We start from the raw sequence: 6,000 nt of genomic DNA, 5'->3' as shown, positions 1-6,000 counted from the left end.
CAGTCTCTCTTTGAAAAGAAAAACTCTTTCCTATGTTCACAGGCAACAGCAGTGTTAACTGTGTTCCACCATCATCACAAAATATGCGAGTATGGATAATTCATTAAAGAGCTTTATTCAGGTCACAGTGTTCTGCTTGGCAATGGTGAGGGCCCATGACAGATGACATCATAATGGCAGGGGTAAGAGTAATCAGAACTCAGGGAGGGGCCATTCCTGCACTTTTCTAAAATCCCTCCCAAGGGTCCCAGGAGAAAAGACTTCAATCCTTTCCAAGGGCAGGTTCCCCAAAGACCTAATGATCTCTCACTAGTCCCTGCCTCTTAAAGGGCCCATAACCTCTTGACATGTGTTGCACTGGGAATCAAACATCCAACTCATGATTTATTTATTTATTTATTTTTTGCCAGTCCCAGGGCTCGAACTCCGGGGCTAGGTGCTGTCCCTGAGCTCCTCTTTGCTCAAGGCTAGTGCTCTACCACTTGATCCATATTTCAATTAGAGGTAAGAGTCTCAGGGGCTTTCCTGCCCAGCTGGCTTTGAACTGTGATCCTCAAATCTCAGCCTTCTGAGTAGCCAGGATTACAGGCATGAACCCTGCACTCACAAACCTTTGATGTTTGCACAAACCATGTCTAGATTATATTGCATCCCAGCTTCAGCTGTTTGTGCCAAGGGCACAAGGCTAAGATTGGGAAGCAGTGGACAGTCCTCCATCCCACTCTCCCTGGTTCGCAACATGGCTGAAGACAGATGTCCCATGGATAGTTGGGCAGGGATATCTTCTTGTTCTCCTCAACCATCTTACAAATAACAAAATGGAGCACAGATAAACACTGTGCTAATAGACATCCCACAAGCTGTAAGCTCAGTCTTCTCTTTCTTAATTTGTTTTCTGGGTGGTGGTGTGTTGCTTTGAGGTTTCTGCATTATTTCCAGCCCATTCCAGCAGGGCAGCTTGGTATACAAAGAATACTGTGAAAGCTCCTGAAAAGTGCTGTTAGTGACTTAATGGAAAGTGGCTGAGCTTGGGAGGGCTCAACAAAGCATATTATGGGATTGAGGTTTGATGCTTAAAAACAACAACAACAAACAACAACAAAACACACCTCATGCATAGGAATACTGTGGGCCTCTGGGAGTCACGTGAAACTGGGCAGCTCCCAGGTTGTAGAAACAGTGGTCATGACCATGACTAATCCATGCTCTGCTCCAAGCTTTGCAGATTGTGCTAGATGTGCCTGTAACTTGAGAAATCCTGCTCATTACTGAACGCTATTAGGGAGGAGGAAACTGTAGCTGGGTAGAAGCAGAAAGCCGCCCAAGGTCACTTCATGTAGCTGTTGGAGACACCCGGTTTCACCAGAGGCCACATCTAATCCTGGTACCAGGTACCAAAGGCAGGCAGAATTAGATTTGCACAACTCTAAAATAGATGCTCTTGTAATCTTGAATGGTCCATTTTTCTCTGATTTAGGGATGATGATCCATTTCTGGTTTTCCCATCCATCAGCAAATATTTATCAAGTTTGGCTTAGTGCTAGGTGAGCTGGTATATAAAAAGATTTATAAACATATCCTGTCCTTCCAGAGGTTCATTCTAGCCAAGGTAAGCAAGCCATACACACAGTAAACTCAGCCTGTGTGTGCTGGTATCTAGCCAGGGGCACGAACTCAACGTCCACACATGAAATACCACCTTCTGAAGTTGGGCTTTGTGGCAGGTCTGGAGCTCAGAGGAAAGACCCTAGTGGGCCTGGCTGGTCAGAGAAGACCGTTGTTTCTGGTGGTAACTGGCAGATCTCTCAGCCAGTGGCTTAGCTAGCTCTGTGTATGTTTGTTGATGTCACTTGTCATTCTCACCCCCTTTTTGTTACGCTGGTCCAGGGGTTTAAACTCAGGGCCTGGGCACTGTCCCTGAGCTTTTTTGCTCAAGGCTAGCACTCTACCACTTGAGCTACAGCTCTACTTCTGGCTGTTTTTGTGGCTAATTGGAAATAAGAGTCTTAACAACTTTCCTGCTGGGGCTGCCTTGGAACCTTGATCCTCAGCTCTCAGCCTCCTGAGTAGACAGGGTTACAAGCATGAGCCACTGGTGTTCATTTCCTATTTTTGTAACGAATTATGATATGATCAGCAAAAGGTCACTGCCAGCCTTCCTTCCTTCCTCAAATCCCTTCCAGAGCAGAAAGAAATGTTTGTTGTTTAGAAAGAAGTTGCCCAGTCTTTTGTGTTCTGCTGTAGAAAACCAAATGACTAGGCAATATTCCAGCTGCTTTACGTAGTCCTATTTGGTTACTAGAATTTAGAGGAATCGGACTTCCTATGTTTCACCTCACCTAACTAGTAACCAGTTATCACATTTGTATTTAAAAATTTACTACAAATGTTTATTTGTTGGGTACTAGAGTTTGAATTCAAGACCTCATGCTTGCTAGGCAGATGCTCTACCATTTCAGTCCTTTTGATTTATTTTGCAAATAGGGTCTCATACTTTTGCCTAGGTTATCCTGGACCATGATCCTCCTATTTATGCTTCCTGTGTAGAAGGATGACAGATACATGCTACCACACTCAGCTCTTATTGATTGAGACATTTTTGTTAGGCTGACTTTGAACCAGGCTCTTCCTGACCTTAGCCTCCTGAGTAGCTAGGATTATAGGCATGAGCCACCATGCTTGGCTTCTGGAAATATTTGTGCAAATGCACATAAATTTTAAATTTGTACTTTCCACATTGTTTTTACAAAATGACATGCACACATTGTCTCTTTGTAATAATATTTGACGGATTTTGTGTTTCTGCATATATAGAAAGCGCTTTCTTCATTTCATTTATGATGTGGCATAATTTAGTAAAGCAATCTCTATTGATGGACATTTGGATTGTCTCCAAACATTTGCAATTACAATTAATATTGCAATGGATGACAATATTCATACATCATCTCACCCAGATGCAAGTACATATGTAGTAGAAATTCCTGGAAGTTGGATTGCTGAATGCATTTGAGATTGGTTGTGTTCTGTCAAATTCCCAGCAACATGTTAGGTGGGTTCTTTTCCTATAGCCTTGTCAAGAGTTTGTTCTATCAAACTTTTGAAGTTTTGTCAAGCTGTGAAATTAAATAATTTCAATTTAATACTTTTAGTAGCTTCTCATCTTGATACAATTAAAATTGACAAAATTTGTAGGAATGTATGAAGATTTCCTAAAGCCTCCCCTTTCCTCCTATCTTCCCCCTTTCCTTCCTGTCTTTCTTTCTGCCAGGAACTTGGGTGCTGTCCTTGAGGGTTTTTTTTTGTTTTTTGCTCAAGACTAGTGCTCTACCACTTGAGTCACAGCTCCACTTCCAGCTTTCTGGCAGTTAGAGATGAGTCTCATGGTCTTTACTGGGCTGGCTAGCTTTGAACCATGATCTGTCTTCTGAGCAGTTAGGATTACAGGCATGAGCCATTGATGCCCTGCTTCTTTATGTTTTGGATTGGGTTTTAATTAGCATTTTTCCTAATTGAGGCTGCTGCTCTGAGTTGAGCTGAAGAGATGACTGATGACACAGCCGATAAAACAAGGCAAAGTTCAAGCAAGTGGGACAATCATTCAAATACTGTGTGGCTTCAGTCACTGTGTAGGAAGCAGAAGGAAGGCTGGCCAACTTCAGATGGCCCTTCACCCAAGAAGCCAAACACACCAACAGATATAGAGGCTGGGAAGCTACTTCAGGATGGCAGCCTGAATGGGAAGGTGTGTTGCAGGCTTTCCTTTATGTAAGAGTGGAGGTGTGTAGTACAGTGTTGGGCAACCTGCCCTTGGGAACTCTCAAAACGAACCAGGCAGGTATTAGTGATTTATATATGTAATCCTAGCTACTTAGGAGGCTGAAATCTGAGGATCTGAGTCCGAAGCCAGCCCAGGCAGAAAAGTCTGTGAGACTATTTTCAATTAATCACCAAAAAGCTAGAAGTAGAGGTTTGGTTCAAGTGGTTTAGTGCCAGTCTTGAGCGAAAAAGCTGAGGGAAAGCATGTAGGCCCTGAGTTCAAGCCCTAGTACTAGCTCAAAAAGTTGCCATTTTGAAATAAATATGAGTTGAATATTAGAGAAACACACACATACACACAGAAGCAAAAACAGAGGAAAGATTGGCGGATTGATGGATGGTGACCAAATGGAAGAATGATCGGACAGATGGATGTCAGTCTGTTTGTGGATTTGACATTCTATGTATCAAACCAGCAACTCCCTCTAGGTAGTACTCTATGTGTTTCTTTCACTTTATAATCTTGCTTCTTTTAGAAAACTAAAAGCAGTTCTCCCTTAGTACCTACTCTTCTCAACTTTTCCTTGAAGAGTTTTTTTTTCACTAGATGGTCCTAGGAATCTCACACTATTGTTTATTGTCTTCTTTTTTATTCTAAACTAATCAAATTAATCAAAGAACGCATAGTTTTCATAAACAGAACTAGAAGACTAATAATAAAATCCAATGATTGCTCAGTTTTCCTCATTCCTCTTCACCTCTTCTCTGGACTGTCTCCCTACTTCCTTTATCTCTGTTGCCACTTTTGATACCTATGGCCCCTTAGCCTTCACATCTCTGTGTGCAACACACTTGGCAGTGTGCCTTTAAAGCTCCCACCACACCAAGATGTAAGAACCTGGTATTCCAGTCCTTTCATCTGTGCTTAGCCACATACCCTTGTTTCTATCAAAAGAACAAATCACCTGAAGAGTTAAAGTAGTACTTGAAAAGAATGCTCAGGCTTGTCTCTTTACAGTTCTTCTGCAAGCCCTATGAAAACTCCATGCAAGAGTTGGTGCCAGCTTGCTAATATGAAGCACAAATGTCACCCCAGGTGACATGAAATTGACAATCAGACATGTGTGATCATTCTAGAGCATCCTTCCAGCCTCAAATAAGTTCATCAGCTGACCACAGGATTCAATGGAACTTATGCAAACCTGAAGAGAGAAAAAAAGTTTGAAGGTGCTAAGTTTTGTGGTATTTTATTACCCCACAAAAGCTGACCAGTAGCAATGCTTTGTTTTTTTTTCTTTCCCAGTATAGGCCCATTTCCTTATTCTTTTTTTTTTTACTTCTTTTTTTTGGGGGGGGGTCCAGTTGTGGGGCCTGAATTCTGGGCCTGGACGCTCGCTGTCCCTCAGCTCTTCAGCTCAAGGCTGGCGCTCTACCACTTGAGCCACAGCGCCACTTCCGGCTTTTTTCTTTTTGCTTATGTGGTACTGAGGAATCAAACCCAGGGCCTCCAGCATGCAAGGCAAGTGTTCTACCACTGAGCCACTTTCCCAGCCCCCCCATTTCCTTATTCTTAAACAACACACAGGCTCTATTTTCATTAGGTTTTTTTTTTGTTGTTGTTGTTGTTGTTTTTGGTCAGTGGGAGAGAGACTAACTCAGGATCAGCCAGCCTTCTTGCTCAAGGCTGTCACTCTACCACTTGAAACACGCATTCAACCTAGCTTTTTGCTGGTTAATTGGAGATGGAGAGTAATGTCTAATTTTTCTGCCCAGGGCTGGCTTCCAACTGAGATCTTCCAAATCTCAGCCTCTTAAGTAGCTGGCACTGGGCTCATGAACCAACCTTTGTGTTATCTATCTTATACTGTCTTCTAGTCCTCCTTTTGGCCACCCTACCAAATATACATGTCAGTGTTCAAAATATGCATGTTCCACGTCCTGTGAGATACACCACTATTTAGTATTTGTTTGACTACACCTTTTATTATCCTCAAATGTATATTGTAGCATACTTGACTACGTTTTTTCCCAAGTTAGTCACACGTTTCATACAAAAGACGCATAAGTCAAAGATTTTAATTTACTCATTAATTAATTCAAGGCTCCATCCCCGAAGATGCCAAAGCTGGAATATAAAGCATTCACCTACAGTGTTGTAGCAGGAATGTAAAAAGAATGTACAAATTGCATCCAGAGCTTTCTGGAGGGGTAAGATTGAATACGAAGTCCAGTGAACAAGCC

Source organism: Dipodomys merriami, unplaced genomic scaffold (genome assembly GCF_024711535.1).
Source record: "Dipodomys merriami isolate MVZ:Mamm:240054 unplaced genomic scaffold, mDipMer1.0.p SCAF_17, whole genome shotgun sequence".
NCBI lineage: Eukaryota > Metazoa > Chordata > Mammalia > Rodentia > Heteromyidae > Dipodomys > Dipodomys merriami.
This window is presented reverse-complemented; position numbering follows the sequence as displayed.